The sequence below is a fragment of the Eucalyptus grandis genome, chromosome 5 (assembly GCF_016545825.1).
Source record: "Eucalyptus grandis isolate ANBG69807.140 chromosome 5, ASM1654582v1, whole genome shotgun sequence".
NCBI lineage: Eukaryota > Viridiplantae > Streptophyta > Magnoliopsida > Myrtales > Myrtaceae > Eucalyptus > Eucalyptus grandis.
Window position 1 is genome coordinate 5,898,611 of NC_052616.1, and position 19,469 is coordinate 5,918,079.

The window sequence follows — 19,469 nt, forward strand, 5'->3', positions numbered from 1 at the left end:
TTCAAACGATCTTGATTACGAATAAAAGAATCCGTTATTTTTATCCAGCCAAGAGATCTTCTTCAGATGATAGGACTAAATCCTCAACCAAATACTTCGGCTCTGGATTGCCTTCGTCTTGGATTAGAAAAAAACTGTCAATGAGAATAGTCTTGAGTCTTGAGTCTTGAGTCTTGAGTCGGTGATCCGAAAGTCTTAGGACTCTAAACGGAAAGGTCCGTATTTATCCAGACTAGACTGATAGAAACGTTTTGTCAGCTTCAAAATATTCTGGAAAGATTTCTCCAACAACATGCCGCCAGCTCCTACCAGTCCTCCCGCAGGCAATAGTTTCTTTTCTTTTAAGGTGTGTTTGTTTCACTGAAAGTATTTTACTAGAAAGTGTTTTCCAGATTTTCAGCCGTTTGGTTCTCTAAAAAAGATTTGGTCAAAGGAAAAGACTTTCTGGTCAACACAAATATTATGTATTATTTTAGGAAAACGAATTCCTCCAGCTGAGAAGGTGAAAACACTTTCCCTTCTCATTTTTCTCTATGGGCTTTCACTTTTCCTCTCCATATGCCACTCTCGCCGCTCTCTCCCTTCGCTCTTTCGCTCGTCTTTCTTCTTCAGCTCTTCTTCAACGATTCACATCTTCTTCGCCATTGAAGGTCCAGATCTTCTTCTTCATCATTGAAGGTCTGGCTCTTCTTCAATGACGCTCAACATAGTTCCAGGTTCTCTCTCCTCTCCGATTTGAGAATAATCTTAGAATTTTTTTGATCAATGCTTTACATCGTTGAGTTGATGTTGATTCTCTGCGTTTTAGTTGTTTGATTCACGTTTCCGTTCATCTTCTTCAAGCAATTGAAGTGAAACGCCCCTCAAAGCCTCTCTCTCGATCCTCTGCATATTGCAGAAGCTTCTGCCCCGCTGATTGGTGCTAAAATCCACCGCTCACCTTGCCACATCTAGTGCTCTTCGAATTGTCATGTTCTTGCGTGCTTGAGCTTCGAATCCGTGTGCTCCATCAATGGACTCAAGTTTATTGACGGACATATTTCAGGTGGCTTTCGGCAGCCGATTCTAATTGCTATCTTGCTTTCAAATTGAATGTTGAGCACGGAAGGACCGAGAGTTTTAAGAAATTTTCAGGGGGCTTAATGATTCTGTTAGCTATGTTAGGTTATCTGCATCTTACAGGGAAGCTAGAGTCGAGAAAAGTATTCCGTCAGTGTATGCACTCATTGTTCTCCTCCAGAGCTCGTTTGAGTCATTTCTAAGGTGTTGATGATTTGTGTGGTTTGGATTTTTGCACAAGTTTGGCGGTACCTGCATAGGGTGGAATCGTGTCGTGCAGATGCTTGAGTTCTTTTCCAGGGAAATGTGTCTGTACTTACAGGGAAGCTAGAGTCGAGAAAAGTATTCCGTCAGTGTATGCACTCATTGTTCTCCTCCAGAGCTCGTTTGAGTCATTTCTAAGGTGTTGATGATTTGTGTGGTTTGGATTTTTGCACAAGTTTGGCGGTACTGCATAGGGTGGAATCGTGTCGTGCGGATGCTTGAGTTCTTTTCGTGGAAATGTGTCTGTATTTGGCATTTACTAGTTCTTTAATTGTTTCGAGGTGAGCTGACTGGTGTTATTTTATTTCGAGGTTGGACTCTTCTTGGGTGCACATTTATGTGTTTATTTGCTCGCACATGTAGAGCGGTTTGGAGCCTCTATGCCCTTTAATTAGCTTAATACTACTATATATCGTAAAGCAGCAATTTGGAGAACAAAATCCTTTGTGATGTCTATTGTATCCAGTTTTTTCAAGATGTTCTGCAGAGTCATAGAAGAGAGGCCTTGTTTTTAAGAAGTTGTGCAGAGTTAATAGTTTAGCATGTATAGATGTGCTTGTCATAAGTTTATAATCTCACTCGTTATTGTGGTTTTGTTTTCCTGCAAATTGCAAGACTACAACTTACATGCTACATAATGCTTTTCTAGTTATTTACGACAGTCTTTGGCAGCACTCCATGCCAAAAAATCCAGTCGCTTAGGCTAGCTTTTCTAGTTATTTGTTAAGAGGGTGTAGAGGACTACAGCTTACATATTATATTGTGTATTTTTATTTGATTTTAAGGGGCACGTTATATCTAATTATAATAATAACTCGCAAGCTCCAAGTTTCTTAGATAGAAGGATTACAAAATGGGTTTTCCTTTTGTTCTAATGCTGATAAATCTCCTCTTATGAGATGCTATCCATTTATTTTGAATGATCCGTTTTTCATCCTTGATAATGCCACTCTAAGAGTCTGTAGCTTCCTTTTGTGATTGTCCCTTCTTCCAGCTCTAATTTTTCTTTCGCGTTATCTTTTCTGCTGTGTATCTTCTTCAGGTTCTGATCTCAAGAAGGAGCAATTAGAGCAACTGGTGATACAGTTGATATTGGATCGAGTGTTGGTAAGAACTTAGATTCTCCTGACCTTTTTAATTATTTTTGTGAGTTCTAAGTCTTGTTTTGATTGTGTAGAAAGAAGAATATCAGCATACAGCTTATGCTACAAATGCTTATGTGACACTTGGACCATTGACAAAGCAAGTTTTGCAAGGTACAAAGATTCTTTCTTCACAGCATGTGTCACTTGTTAGTTTTAGTGTTTGCTATTAAAAATATCTTTCTTTCAATAGCTACAGAGGTCTCCAATAAAGGTGGCTCGAGTGTAGTCAATGTATTTAGAGTCCTATTTGGATGGGGTTTCTCTTCTCTGCAGGTTCTTCAGTACCTACTGGATGATGTGTCAAGCTTCTTATCAACTCATGCACTGGCTGCAGAAGGCAATACAGACACAAAAGAAGAAGTAGGAGGTTGTGGCAATGTGCTCAAAGCTTTTCTTGACCATATAAGTGAGAGAGAAAGGGAAAATTTTCGTTCACGGATACATGACAATGAAAATTCCATAACATTGACCACTATTCATTAGGTACTTTTCTCAAACATAACAAGTATTCACTAGACCGTGGGATAATTTTTTTTTTCTTTTTGGTTTTATTTATTGTGAATTCTGATCTTTCTGGTATGAAACTTCTTATGCTTTCTCGCACTTGCAGTCAAAAGGCTTAGAGTGGGACATTGTTTTCATAGGGCAAAAGAACGCTTCAAGTGCCTTAACTTTGCACAAATGGACACTTAAGTGCCATAACTTACGAAAGTACACTTAAGTGTCAAAATCGGAGTAAAATGGATCACTTGAGTGCCAATCCGGCCAAAACGCTGACGTGTCAATTTTCCGGCGAAGTGAGTGCGAAACGGCGTCGTTTTAATGTTAACGTGGCCAAAAATTTAATATAAAAAATAATTTAAAACTAAATTTATTTAAATATTTAAAAAAAATATTAAAATATTAAAAAATTTAAAAAATTTGAAAAAATATAAAAAAATTTAGAAAATTTTAAAAATTTTGTAAAAATTTTGTAAAAATTTATAAAATTCTATAAAAATTATAAAATTCTATAAAAATTTATAAAATATTAAAAAAAATTAAAAGTTAAAAATAAAAAAATTCAAAAATTTTAGAAAATTTTAAAAAATTTCGAAAATTTTTAAAAATATTAGAAAATTTTAAAAATTTTAAAAAAATTTGAAATTTTTTAAAGAAAAGGAGGCGGGCCCGGCCAACCCTCCCCCACCTTCCGGCGATGGCGGGAGGCGGTGGCAACGAGGGCTCCGCCCTCAGCCGTTGGCTGCCTTTCTCCTCCTCCTCCTACATTTTTTAAAAATAAAAATAAATTATATTATTGTTTTGTTTTAAATTTAATTTAATTAATTTTTCTATTATATTAAAATTCAACTTATACCAAAAGAATGTTGTTTTGGCCGATTTAAGTGCTCTAATCTGGCCAACACCCAAAACGACGTTAATTTGGTGCTGACATGGTAAAAAATTTAATATATAAATTAATTAATTTTAATATAAAAATAAATTTATTTTTAAATTTTAAAAATTAAAAAATTTGCAAAATTAAAAAAGTTACAAAAAATAATTTAAAAAAAAAGGGAGGTGGTGAGGGCTGAAATTTTTGTAACTTTCTAAAATTTTTTGTAAATTTTTTGATTTTTTTAAATAAATTTTTAAATTTTATGTAAATTTTATGTAAATTTTATGTAAATTTTGTAAATTTTTATAAATTTTGTAAATTTTTGTAACTTTCTAAAAAATTTTGCAAATTTTAAATTTTTGTAAATTTTTAATTTTTTAAAATTTTTAAATTTTTTCTAAATTTTGTAAATTTTATGTAAATTTTTTCTAAATTTTGTAAATTTTATGTAAATTTTGTAAATTTTTTTTGTAAATTTTAAATTTTTTTTTGTAACTTTCTAAATTTTTTTGTAAATTTTGTAAATTTTTCGTAAATTTTGTAAAATTTTTGTAAATTTTTGTAAATTTTGTAAATTTTTGTAATTTTTTTAATTTTTTTTAAATTTTTTTAATTTTTTAAAGTTTCTAAATTTTTAAATTTTTTAAAAATGTTTTAAATAAATTTATTGTAAATTTAATTTAAATAATTTTTATATTATTATAAAATTCAAATGATGTCAAAACGACGTCGTTTTGGCCGAATTCGAGCTGACTCAGCTCTCCGGCGAAACACATCAGCGAGAAATATTAATATTTTAATGCCACGTATGATTTCCGGCCAACTTCGCCGGAGATGGCACTCAGGTGTCCCACTTTTCTTAAAATGTGGCACTTAAGTGTACCTTTCGTAAGTTAAGACTTAAGTGTCCCTTTGGCCAAAGTTATGGCACTCCAGGGGTCCGCACGTCGTTTTCATAGTGAAGGTACTTTCTGAGCAGTGTGCCCAATTTACTTTGCCTAGTCTTTTATGCTACTGGCCACTTCATATGCCTTTCCTTACTCAATTTACATGTTCCTTCAAGAGTTGATTCCGTTATTACTGATGTTGCTGCACTAGCCTTCTTAATCCTTTTAACAATTTATTTATTTATTTATTTAATGTTTGCTATTGGGTTTACCCTTAAGATAAAACATATGTCATAACAGGCTCAGAAAATTCTTATTATTACTTGTAGATGGAAAATAATGATGTTAATGGAGCAATAATGAGTGCAACTGCATCAATAATGGCAGTTGGTATGTTAGTAATGGAGGATGAAGCTTTTAGTAGTCAGATACCTAGAGTGACACGGGGGGAAAGATATTTTGAGAGAGAGTTATTCATTAATTGCATTTTACATTGGGGAGATACTAATTGTGTCAATCAAATACGTATGAGACCACAAGTTTTCTTTGAATTGTGTAGAGTCCTTAGGTCAAATAATTTTTTACATGAAACAGTAAATGTGTCAATTAAAGAGCAATTGTTGGTCTTTTGCCATATTTTAGGGCATAATGTGAGGTTGAGAGTAATAGGATCAAGATTCAATAGGTCCACTGAGACCATTCATCGATACTTTGGAATTGTCTTACAAGCAATTCTAAAAAATATACAAGCATGTTATAAGACCACCGGATGGCATTACACCCCCGACAATATCCAAGAGTCGAAGATTTTATCCGTACTTTAAGGTATGTAATATGACAAGTGTCATGAACTTCATTTTGATAGTATGTTGTTACATTCACTTACTTATTGAGTACATTAGGATTGTATTGGAGCTCTTGATGGTACCAATGTCCGTGCATCGGTTCCCCCAGAAATTCAAGGAAAATTTCGTGGTCGAAAAGAGAAAACAACACAAAATGTTCTTGCGGCTGTTACTTATGATTTAAAATTCGTTTATGAGTTGGCCGGTTGGGAAGGCATGGCCCATGACTCTCGTATTCTTAGAAATGCACTTTTAAGGCCTCAAGGAATGAAAATTCCTGAAGGTATAGACTATTCCATATTTTCTATAAAATTTATACCCTATTTTCTTGAAACATGTTGTTAAAACTTTACATAAAATTGGTAGGTAAATACTATCTTGCTGATGCCGGATATGGCATCCAACCAGGAATAATTTCTCCATATCGTGGAGTTTGATATCACAGCAGGGAGTTTAGTGACCACTCACCCAAGAATGAGAAAGAGTTGTTCAATCATCGTCATTCATCCTTACGGTCTGCAGTAGAAAGGGCATTCGGGGTCCTAAAAAGGTGTTTTCGTATATTAGAGGCCGAACCCTTTTGGTGTTTTGATACTCAAGTTGATGTGGTCTTAGCATGTTGTATTTTACATAACTTCATTATGGGAGTTGACCCTTATGATCCCTTTATGCAAGAACTAAATGTAGAGGTCGAATCTCAAAGTCAAGACAGAAGACATCAACAAACACAAAGAGAGGAGAGGGAGGAAAACAAAGAGTGGGCAGCAAAAAGAGATAGTATCGCACGTTTAATGTGGGATGACTATAGGAGGCATAGAATGAATGTTTAGTATTTGTATCTTCTTAGAAGTTGTCTGATGTTTTTGATGTGACATGAATACTTTGTGATTGAAGTTCTTGTAAATGTGAACTTGATTTACTACTCTATATCACTGTGATGCTTCCTTGTCTCGGTAGTCAAATGATGTATGTTATTGTGTTATTCTTTGTTTATCACAATTTCTTGTGTGGGATATGTTTGATAATGTAGCAATGGGCAAGACTAGAGAAGGGAAGTCCAAGCATTTCAGATGGTCAAGACCTATGGAGCATATGTTTTTAGAGATATTAGTTGATGAGGCTTCCAAAGGGAACAAACTTTCAGCTACCTTTAAACCATCTTCCTTTGTTTGAGTTGCTCAAGCTATAAATGAGAAATTTGGGACTGGATGTGAGCCTGATCATGTGGACAATCATCTTAGAACTATTTAAAACAATTGGGCTACCATCAAAAAATTGCGGGTTAAGAGTGGATTTCAATGGAACCATAACTTGAAGATGATCATAGTTGTTCGGAAGGAAGTTTATGATGGAGAAATAATGGTAATGTGCTTTTCAGATTTCTATATAACTTAATACTCTTAGCATTTGATATCCAAAAATTGAGGGTTAAGTTTATGTACCTTGGTATGCTACAGTTTGTTATATCCAGGCAACTAGAAATTCATTGATTCAAGAGATTTATTATACATGCAGCATGTTGAGATATGTAGGAATTGGAGGCTGCAATAATTTTATGTTTTTGTGATTTTTCGTAGGCACATCCTACCCATGAGAATTACTTGAACAAGAAAATCGAGATGTACGATGAACCCGCTTTGGTGGCTGGAAGAGACATGGCCACAGGATGCTTTGCAAAACAATTTGGAGACATCGACTTACCTTCTTTTGGCGATTCGGACTTCTCAACTGAACTAGACGATGGTAATGACAATACTACGAAAGGAATAGAAGACCCTTCAAGATTTAATAGAAAGCGAAGTCGTGCCACTAACAAGGATGATAGGTTTGCAATACTATCGGAACAAATTGGAGAGGTTGCTAATGCGATAAAAAAGATGAGTCAAAATCAATTGGATGTTGCTGAGCTCTACAAAGAAGTGATGGAGGTTGAAGGTTTTGACGAAACTACCCTTGCACATGCCTTTGATTGTCTAGTGGACAAGGAGAGAGTTGCAAAATCATTCATTGTCAACAGTGTTAAGCTGAAGAAGTTATGGCTCAAAGATTTCTTAAATAGAAGAGAAAGTGGATATTGACAAGCATCTGACTTTCAATGTTTGTTCTTGATATTGTCTGAACATTAGACTTGTTCTTTGGTTACGTGTAGTAGCTATTCAAGTAGCTAAGCATCAGACTTTGAATGTTTGTTCTTGATATTGTTTGAACATTGGACCTTTGGTAACTTGGCTCCAAAAGTCGCCCAGCTCAATGACCTCCTCTTTTTCTCTGCTCAGCGTCTCCTTCAGTTTTGCCTTTTCCAGGTGAAAGCACGCCTCGTGACCGAGAATTTCTTATGTTGTCTTTAAGCAGTGTGTTCTCCAGTCTTTCTGCTGATTTGGTGTGGCTATGATTGCTGATTGATGCCTCTGGCTTATCGCTTTCTGGGTGTTGAGAAGCAATTGAATGGTTGATGTCGATCAATGGGAGAGTTTCAATTTCATTGCCTGTTTTCTTGTGGGGTTCTCAGAAAGAGAAATCTTAGACGAGACCCACGTTTTCTGGGCGTCCCAAATCCCAAAATTCGGCCTTGATTTCGTGAATCAAAAGGGTTTAAAATTCGTTTTTCGTTGTTGGGTTTTGGTTGAGAATGATGGGTAAGTATCTGCTCTGCGGAGAAACTAGTGAGAGAGTCGATTTACTTTGTGGAAGAATAGCCATCTTCACATTTCTAGATGCAATGGTCAAGGCGCCTCCTTGATAAGTTATTTGCCATCCAGATCTTGTTATTTCGCTGACCCGTCCTTTTGATTGATTGCTGAAATAATCGCAAATCGCATGTTTGTTGCGATTAATGAGATCATTTTGACTTGCTCTTGTAACCGGAAATCATATCCATTTTTAGGAAAAAAAAATACGTGTATGAATTTAGGTTTCCTTTTCATTTTGCATGTTCAAATTCTAAATTTATTAAACTAATTGAGAAAAATCCGTTTATAAAGTAACATGGACTCAACAAATTAATGTGGAAGTAAGACACTATTGTCAATTGTTAGGTCAAATGTCATTCAATCATTTTTCAAATGCAATCCAAACACCATAAAATACTTTCAGTCACATATCACAAAACAAAGGAAAACTAACAATTTTCCTGAAAAATGGTTTCCCGGAAAACATTTTCCAAAAACATTACGTTTTCCGTGAAACAAACACACCTACTAATTAAGAATGATTAAAGTGTGGGTTTCACGTCCGAAATTATGCTTACTTATACTTTTTTTTTTTATTTTTTTTTTTTTAGCCATCGTGCTTAAACTGAATATTGATGGGGTTTTTAAAAGCAACCAGTACTTGTTGGTGCTGGGGGTTTATTTAATAATGAAGGGGTGATTGGATTTGTGATTTTGTCACATTCATAAGAACATGTTTATTGACACAAGCAAAACATCGGACTTTGTGGTTGTGACTCAATTTTGCAAAACAACTTGAATTCATAATCTTGTATTTGAAATTGACTCTAAAGCCATCACAGATCTTCTCAATTTAGAGCTCATGATTGATAATGCCAGCCCACCATACTTTGCTTAAAGATTTCAGGAGACTGTTGCGTTCTCATTTTAAATTTAAAGTGCAACATAAGATTAATTGGCAAAAGTAAAATAAGGTTTAGGACTTTTTGCACAATTTTCCCCATAAATCATAAAAGCAATGGACAACTTTAAGAACATCGGCGATTCGCCAAGAAAGTTATCGTCATCAAACATCAATAACCTTCACCAGGATGAAGGTTACTGGCATGCTCTCTGAATTAGCTGAATATCACGAGGACCTGGGTCCCTGTGTGTTTTTCACTACTAGTCGACTCAGATCTTGAAATATTATCGAAACTAGAAATAGTATTAATTGGTATTCTTTTTTCTTTTTTCTAATTTGGTGTTTTGAGAGTCAAGGGGTAAGATGCTCGACTGTTACTGTGGCTTTTTTGAGCGGGAATTCCAATTCCTCCTTGATAAAAACCAACACCGACGCCACTCAGATTCATAGCTCAGGCTCTGAAGACGTGTTGTTACGTATCCAGAGGAAGAGGAGAGGATGAAGTCCAGCCGGGAATCGGCTGGGCGATCGCAGATGCAGAAGCAAAGGCACTTGGACGAGCTCATGGCCGATGCGGATCAGCTGAGGAAGGACGATGACTAGACCATCCCGAGCATCCCCATCACCACACACCACTTGCAAAGGCCGAGAACTCGATCCTGAGAGCTAGATACTCCAGTCCCCCAACAACATTCTTTTATTTCTTAGGAAAAAGTATGGGAGAGTTTTCCAGGAGGAAGATGGGAGAAGAAGATGAAGAGAGAAAAGAAGAAAGAAAAAGATTTTAAAAAAAAGTATTTTGGGTGAAAAGGCCCTTGATTATGGTTTGGAAATTTACATGGGAAATGCAGATATTAGCCAGGCTTTTATTTGAGACACTAAATTGATTAATCTTCCCTTCTCGTTTTTTTTCTTTTTGGGCCAAGATTTTATAAGGCAATCACTCCGCATCCTTTTCAAGGAGACAGGCATGATTATATTGTTTTCATTTTTAAAAAGAAGAATTAGTGTGCCCTTTCGTGTGATTCTGATACAATAAAGATAAACGGAGGATAAAATTATTATAGCACACTAGTTTCCTTAGTTTTTTTTCAATATAAATAGGGGGACATTAAATAGGGATATTGAATAAATAGAGACATCTATAATCATGATTGAAGGTAAACATTAAAATGGCAATCCCTTATGCATGAAAATTGAATATAAGCAAATCATGGAAAAATCTCCAAATGATATGATTTGATTGATGATATTCTGCTTGATAAGTTACCTTCATGCTGACTTGAAAACTTCACGCTACAACTGCTGATATTTTTCCATTTGATTTATTGCTTCGATAGTATTCACCCCAAACACTCGAATGAAAATCCATCGGCCGGTCTTCAACCGTGTGGCTTGTTCCTTTGTTCAGAGAAGAAGATGGAATTTCTGAAACCTGGATCGACATAGTTTCCCCATTTTTTATGTTTCATTTTTGGATATTAGACCAATACACAAATCGCCAACCTAGGAGTGGCACTTTGCATTGTGAAACATCATTGTTGGAATTAGCAAATCACAAATTTGCAATTAAGTCGAGAGCTATAAAATTGAAATGAGAAACACAATGAGGATATATAGAAGGGCATAAATTTTTTATATGATTCAATCTGAATATCGAAACTTACGTACACGAAGAAAGTCAATAAATAATCTACTAATAAATCGAAGAATTATATTGTTATAGTCACTCAAATATTATGGTATTTTCTAACTGAAGGCTTTATTGGTATTGGGCTTAAGGCCCGTCCACCCAAGTTAGGCCGAGAAAGCCCGGCCCACGGGAATAGGGTCCGTGGAAGGAGAGAGGTATAAAAGGGAGGAGAGAGAGAAAAATACACCGTTTTGTTCAAAAGGAAAATACGTACGTTTTTCTCAACGCTCTCTCTCTCTCTCTGTCGTTTTCTCCAAAAGCAAAACAGTGAGGCGCGAAGGCTAATTTGCTTCACCGGATCAACAGGACCAAGTTTCTCTTCCTCTAACGACGTCGGTGTTTAATCTGTGGCTAAAAGGTACGCTCGAATCCGTGGTGTGCTTTAGGATCGGTGATACATGTTGTTTTTACCGGGCTCGTCTTCCGCATTGATTTAGGGGTTCGATTTAGTGTCGAATCCGGTTTTTCAGGGATCAGTCATTTCCAACATTGGTATCAGAGCCTTAGTTCACGTTTTCCCGACTTGTTTAACGATTTTTGATTGATTTTTCGCAAAAGCAATTCGGCCGTACAGATCGGGGCGAGAAATCCCGACACCCGAGCGTTCTTCGGCCATTTTTCTGAGTTTTCGTAAGTCGAAATCATTTTCTGAACACATGGGGAGAAAGGCGACGTCGAGACGAGTCCGGAGACACGTCGTGCGCCGCCGGGCGACGCCGCACGCGCCCACACGCGCGTCCAGAAGCCGCTGCGCGTGGGCGCGACGCGCCCGGAAGCACTGGCTCGCCCAGCGCGTGCGGCACACGCGCCGGTCGGCGAACCGGCGCGTGCGCACCGCCGGCCGGCGAACCGGCACGCGCCGGTCCGCGGACCGACGCGTGCTGACGTCAGCATGACGTCACCCAACGGTCAATAACCGCTAGGGTGACGTCATCGATGACGTCAGCACGACAACGTTTCGCCGGGCGACCACCGGCCGGCGACCCAACCGGCGACCCGACCCGACCGCGAAGACCCAGCACGTGCGCGGCGCGTGCCGGCTGACGTCTGCGTGACGTCAACCCGCACACACGCGCGGCACGTGCCGTCGGTTCACCCGAGCCGGCCCGACCGGCCCGACCAGTCCGACGACCGTTGACCGTTGACCACCGTTGACCATTGACCGTTGACGACCGTTGACCGTTGACCCCAAAAAAAAAAAAGAATGTGTTTCTTTTTTCAATTAAGTCTATGTGGATTATAATGTGATCCCTTATTTGTTCTGCATTTGTTGCAGGAACAATGCCTCCCCTAAGGTTACGCACACCTATTCGCGCAGATTACCAATGAACAAAAGGATAGGAATTTGTCTAAGTTGATAGCCGAGCCGATCGATCATCGATGGGAGAGAGGTGACTTAATTGATCATGTCCTTGAAGTCAACAGGAAAATTCAACAGGTCATATGAAATGGTCGTCCTATGTCACGTCGAGAGATGGTGCGTTTTTTTTTCATAAACACTCTTCCACCTCGAATGGCAAGATGTGTTGAATCGCATATGGGATGTCAACGGAGCTGCTTCCTATAAGAAAATTGTGATGGATTTTGTAAATGAATATTACTGTATTGTTTCAAAGGAAAAGATCAAGAAATTGAACAAAAGAGGATCTTTCCCAGTTCGTGTGCTAACTTGGTGTTAGTTGTATTGGCTTATATATGTTAAGTGTGATTTGTGGACATATTATGTAATGATTACTACCTAATTGTGTTAATTGAAAGCATTATTATTTTATTGGATGTCTATTATATATTGCTTTCTGTTATTGCTGGTTGCTGTGGGTAATTAGCTGTGGGTAGTTTTAGAAGTTTTTGTAGCTTCATAGAATTGATTTTGCATAAGATAATTATATTGATGATAGTTTTAAGTTAGGATTTTGGAGGATGATTGGAAACATAGTGACCTTTTGATTGAAGCCTTACTTGAAATTATTCATTAATATGATGGGTCTATGTAAATAGGGATGCATAAATGATAGGCATTAATAATTCGTGCATATTTGTCTCGATTTGTTCAGATCAATGGCTTGACCACAAAAGCATAGTTGCCGAGCTGAACAAAGGTGAAAAGCTCAATGGTGACAACTATGAAATTTGGCAAATGAAAATCCAGTATGTCTTTGGAAGAGCAAGAAGCACTTGAGGCTCTTAACGACCATGGTAGAACCCGAAGAGGGAACCACTGCACAAAGACAAAAGAGACAAAGAAGCTTTTTCTGCGTGGAAAAGAAAGAACTCTCTAGCTCGCATCACGTTGCTGAGCAGCATGGAAAATGACGTCATGCGAGAGTTTCGGCGTTTTGACAATGCCAAGGAAATGTGGGAGGCATTGGCAGCTAGATTTGGTCATACTTCGGTGACTAGCGAGGCAGCTCACTATCGGGTTTGACTCTTATAAGAAGCCTCATGGTCGACCATGAAGCAACATCTTAGAAAGTTATCAAACATGATAACCGAGCTGAAAGATGCTGGCCATGTCCTCACGAGATGAGCAGCAAAAGTGCAAAGTGATTCGTTCCTTGCCTCGAGTTGGGAGCACATGAAGGTGCACCTGACTCACAATGAAAATATCAAAACCTTTGAGGATGCAATGCGTCATCTTGAGCTGGAAGAGGACCGTCTGTTGGTGGCTAAGCCAGATGCTAAACTCTATCATGCAAGTTCTAGCTCAAATGGAGCTTCGAGCTCCAAGCGCAAGCGCCCTAACTGGTTTGATAAGGGGAAAGGCAAGGAAGAAGCAGGTCCTTCAGGGAAGAAACCCAAGTTTAACCAACATGAAAGAGGGAAGCGTCCCCGCATGAAAAAGCTTGCAAGGGTGAAATGCTACAACTGTGACAAGAAGGGTCACTATGCTCGCGACTGTCGTGAGCCAAAGAAGGTATGCACCCCTTGTACTTTTCAGAACTTTACTTATGTGTCGAGTTCTGTGTTCTTAACTGAGTCTAATCCTTTGTGGACTGTGGATTCAGGAGCGACGGACCATGTAGCGAAGGATAGAGGATCCTTCGTGGAATTCGACGAGTACCAACCGGAACTAAGTGGATCTATGTGGGAAACAACTCCAAAGCTGAAGTGAAAGGAATTGGCACATGCCAACTGAATATGCGTGGTGGACGCACTTTGTTCCTTCATGATGTGCTGTATGCTCCGGAGATTCGTCGGAATTTAGTGTCTATTTTAGTGTTGGTTAGACTAGGTTTTAATATGAACTTCTGTAATAGAGGTGTGAATTTGTTTTTGGATACAAATTACTATGGTTGTGGTTATTTTCTGGATGGTTTTATTGTATTAGATATTGATTATGTTAATGCTAATGTTTGTTATTCCCTTCTCACGTCTCCCAATAAATATGATAATGATGTGAATGTGTGGCATGCTAGACTTGGTCACATTGGCCAACAGCGTATGAATAGACTAGCCAAAGAGGGCTTGTTGGGCAATATTGAAAAAGTCGATTTGTCCATATGTAAGCATTGCCTAGAAGAGAAAACGACAAGGAAACCATTTGGAAAAGGGAAAAGAGCTGAATTTCCTCTGCATTTAATCCATTCTGATGTCTGTGGTCCAATGAATGTGAAAGGAAGGCATGGGGCTGTTTATTTCATCACTTTTATTGATGATTATACTCGATTCGGATATGTCTATTTGATTTCTCATAAATCTGAAACAATAAGTTGTTTTAAAAGGTTTATGAACCTGGTAGAGAATCAATTAGACAAGAAAATAAAATCATTGAGATCCGATCGAGGTCGAGAATATTTATCTGATGAGTTCAGAAAATTATGTGATGAAAAAGGAATAGAAAGACAGTTGTCTATTCTATATACTCCTCAACAAAATGGTGTTGCGGAGAGAAGAAACAGAACCCTACTTTGGAAATGGTTAGGTCCATGATGGCGCATGCTAACTTACCTATTACCTTTTTGGAGTGATGCGTTGTTAATCGCTGCCTATATACTTAACCGTGTACCTTCCAAATCAGTTACTTCCACTCCATATGAGTTATGGACGGGTAGAAAACCGGACTTAAGTTCTCTTAAGCCATGGGGTTGTGCCGCCTATACACATGAGTCCTCTCACAAATTTGGGAAATTGGGTCCCAGAGGAAAGAAGAGTATTTTCATAAGGTACTCGAACACTCGAAAGGATATGTGTTCATAGGTGAGCAGGAAAGTGGGAGTATAACTGAGTTTGAATCACGAGATGTCACATTCTTAGAGGATGAATTTCCTAAGAAGGGCGAAATAGGGAAGATTGTTCCCTATTTGAGACCTTGGATCGGGATAATGATGTTAGTGGAGTTCGTCCAAGTGGGAGTAATATGAGAAGTGATGAATTGAATTCAACTCATTCTCAATTGCAACCACATGATGAGAGGACATCATCATTACCTAATCCAAGTGGGAGCATGATGGGGGATGATGTGCAAAGTGTACAATCTCCCATACGGCGAACAAGTCGCCAAAGTATTCCCCGTCGACGTTTTGACATTGAAGGGGAAACTTTTATGGTTGCTCCACAAGATGAGGATGAGCCAAGAAATATTAATGAGGCTCTGAATTGCTCTAGTAAGGAAAAATGGATTAATGCAATGGAAGAGGAAATGGAGTCGATGAAATCAAACCAAGTCTGGGAACTGGTTGATCTGCCAAAAGGATGCAGAGCTATTGGGAACAAATGGGTTCTCAAAATAAAGCGAAAGGCTGATGGCTCGATAGAAAGGCATAAGGCTCGCCTTGTGGCGAATGGGTATAATCAACATGAAGGAATTGATTATGAAGATACGTTTTCTCCTGTAGTAAGATTTACCTCGATTCGCATTATTCTGGCAATAGTGGCTAGTCTGGATCTTGAGTTACATCAAATGGATGTAAAGACTGCTTTCCTCAATGGAGAATTAGAGGAAGAAATATATATGGAACAACCTGCTGGTTTCATAGTGAAAGGCCAAGAAGAAAAAGTATGTCGACTTTTGAGGTCGATATATGGTCTTAAGCGTCATCAAGACAATGGTATATACGTTTTCATAATGCCATAATGGCATATGATTTTACGATGATTGATGAGGATCATTGTGTATATATCAAAAGATCCAAGGATCAATTTGTGATCATATCATTATATGTTGATGATATACTAATTGCTAGAAGCAATATGGAGTTTGTTAAGACTGTCAAGAGTTGGTTGTCTTCCAACTTTGAGATGAAGGACATGGGTGAGGCTGCATACATTCTTGGAGTTAAGATTTCAAGAGATCGTTCGAAGAGATCGTTGTCTCTTTCGCAAGAAACCTATATAAATAAGGTTCTTGAACGATTTCGTATGCAAGATTGTAAACCCATAGACACTCCTATTGCAAAAGGTGAAGGATTGAGCCATAGACTGTGTCCAAGGACTCCACAAGAGAAGGAACAAATGAAACATGTTCCTTATGCAAGTTCTGTTGGGAGCTTGATGTACGCTATGATGTGTACAAGACCCGACATATGTTTTGCAGTTGGAATGGTGAGTAGATACCAATCCAATCCAGGTCCAGCACATTGGAAAGCCGTTAAGAGAATACTGAGGTATCTGAAGGGAACTACTGATTTCAAGTTGAATTACCAAGGAAAGGATCTGCGACTTGAAGGCTATTCGGATGCTGATTGGGGAGGAGATTTATATGAAAGAAAATCTACCTCAGGATTTGTTTTCTTACTGAGCAATGGTGCCATATCATGGAGTAGTAAGAAGAAAACGTGCATAGCCTTATCCACGATGGAAGCTGAGTTCGTGGCATTATCGCAAAGAAGATACAAGAAGCAGTTTGGCTTAAGAGATTCTTGGATCATTTAGGTGTTATTGAGAAAGCTGCAAATCAATTATTGGTTAACTGTGATAGCCAAGCAGCTATAGCATACACCAAAGATCCAAAGTATCATGGTAAGACCAAATATATAGATACAAAGTATAACTTTGTAAAAGATATGGTTGCACGAAAGGATGTGAACTTACAGTACATATCTACGCATAGAATGGTAGCAGATCCTATGACAAAGCCAATACCTAGAGATGTGTTTTGTGGTCATGTAAAATCTCTAGGATTGCGTAGAGTACGATGTCTTGGATTGTAATTTCCCTGAGTTGTTCACATTTATGAACTAGTGTTGTTTCATTATTAATGCCTATGAATCTTTGTTTGATCTTTATGCATCTTAATACTCAGTGTATTATTTTAAGTTGAGGAAGTATGTCGGACAGATAAAAGATTAGCCCACTCACACGGGTAATCGCCTCTATTTATTGTGTGATAAATAGAGATGAGACTGTATTTAAGCTTATTATCTAGGTGATAATCGAGAGCTCAAGCTCAAAATACGCATGTCGCCTTAACTAAGTGTTAAGATGAGGACATAATACTCATAATGTCCGAAAGTAAAATACCCCACATATTTTACTTTATCTGTCTAAGATGCCAGATGTGAGTTCTGATGAATTTTGTGAATGAGTAGGTACGTGAACTCAAGTTAGACATTGGGTATGTCTAAACTGTCATCTGTACGGTATTGAAAAATGTAGACATACGCTCCATGGGAAAGGAGTTAATACCGTAATACGTATTTCATACTACATATGCATAAGATGACCATTAAGAGTGGCAAAAAGTTTGATCTCAACTTTTATGACGTGTGAGACTCTTGAGGAAAAGAGTTCCTCAATTTTAGTGCTCTCATGACTTTTACTTATTCTCAAGGTTTCTATTTAGTGTTTGCTATCTTAGGATGTTGCCAATGGTCATGAGTTGATTCGATCTAATGGGACATTTCTAGAAAAGCAAGTTGAACTGAAATTGAGAGTTTGAAGGAAAGAGGAAGATCGATTTTGGAGAATCACATTGTAGTTTTTGTATTCACTGGTCGACCAATTATAATTGTCTTTGTGATAACTGTAATTGTGAATATAATATATATATCGTTGTTTAAAGGAGATCAAGAGAGATATAAATGTGATCGATCAATCTAGGGTACTGCATACTAAGTCTACTCGGAGTGTGACGCCCATTATGAGCTGCTATATATTCCTAACAGATGTATAGTAACGAGCTCTCAAAGTATGTTGGTCGCACGGATTATTCACCGGTATGAAAGTTGAAAAGAGGTAAAGAGAATCATGTTCGGCCCACCATGTGCGAGTGGGAGATGAAGGCTTTATTAGTATTGGGCTTAAGGCCCGTCCGCCCAAGTTGGGCCGAGAAAGCCCGGCCCACAGGAATAGGGTCCGTGGAAGGAGAGAGGTATAAAAGGGAGGAGAGAGAGAAAAATACACCGTTTTGTTCAAAAGGAAAATACGTACGTTTTTCTCAACGCTCTCTCTCTCTCTGTCGTTTTCTCCAAAAGCAAAACAGTGAGGCGCAAAGGCGAATTTGCTTCACCGGATCAACAGGACCAAGTTTCTCTTCCTCTAACGGCGTCGGTGTTTAATCTGTGGCTAAAAGGTACGCTCGAATCCGTGGTGTGCTTTAGGATCGGTGATACGTGTTGTTTTTACCGGGCTCGTCTTCCGCATTGATTTAGGGGTTCGATTTAGTGTCGAATCCGGTTTTTCGGGGATCAGTCATTCCCAACACTAACCCTAGTATATACTCGATATCTGTAGTGTTTAACAACTCAATCAATCGATCTACTTGCAAATCTCTCCAAAGACAAATGGCATGCGCCCATCTCTCGAACTCTTTGCTTCCCTTCATCTCTCTTTCCACCTGCACAGGAGAATGCATGTAGAAACAAGGCAAATGGCTCCCATCTTCAAAGTCATGCGCCTCTAGACAATTAATCATGGCATGCGCGCGCGACATCATTAATGCATGCAAAAAAATTGAGCTTCACCTCTGCCCTCCCTGATAGAGCGAGACGAACACATCTGGAGCAAAAAGTCAAGGAGATAATAAATGAGAGGAGAAAAGACAAAATATGGATGGTGACCTTTGTCTTGAACGTGCAACACGTGCAGCCTCAACTAATAAATTTAATGCAAGATTTGTCTTCAAGCCGTAAGGCATTGTCCTCAATACGGAACTGAGTTAATATGTAGTTGAGGACAGTACTGTAAGCCGTGCTAACTCAGCTGTAAGCAGTAAATCCAACATTTAGGGTTGATTCCGATAAACGGAACAGTTTAAGGACCTGTTCAGGTCCAGATAACCACCTGCCTTCATTCTCCTGTACCCAACCTAGTATGCTAGGAGAAGGGCATCGCGGGAGTCAGGCCTGGGGCTATTTCCAAATTGGTTACAATACCCCAGCGATTTATCATTATCCAATTTTACGTTTAGAATTGACTCAGATAAACGGAACAGTTTAAGGACCTGTCCAAATCCATGCGACATCACTAATGCATGCAAAAAAAATTGAGCTTCACCTCTGCCCTCCCTGATAGAGCGAGACGAACGCATCTGGAGCAAAAAGTCAAGGAGATAATAAATGAGAGGAGAAAAGACAAAATATGGATGGTGACCTTTGTCTTGAACGTGCAACACGTGCAGCCTCAACTAATAAATTTAATGCAAGATTTGTCTTCAAGCCGTAAGGCATTGTCCTCAACACGGAACTG

General features: G+C 38.4%; 1 long non-coding RNA gene across 1 annotated transcript; it reads left to right on the forward strand.

Moving 5' to 3' along the window:
• The first annotated feature begins 2,360 nt into the window (after positions 1-2,360).
• Positions 2,361-2,945, forward strand: LOC120293331. Its single transcript, XR_005551088.1, has 3 exons — positions 2,361-2,430; positions 2,501-2,579; positions 2,803-2,945. It is a non-coding gene; the product is annotated as an uncharacterized LOC120293331 (long non-coding RNA).
• The last annotated feature ends 16,524 nt before the right edge of the window (positions 2,946-19,469 follow it).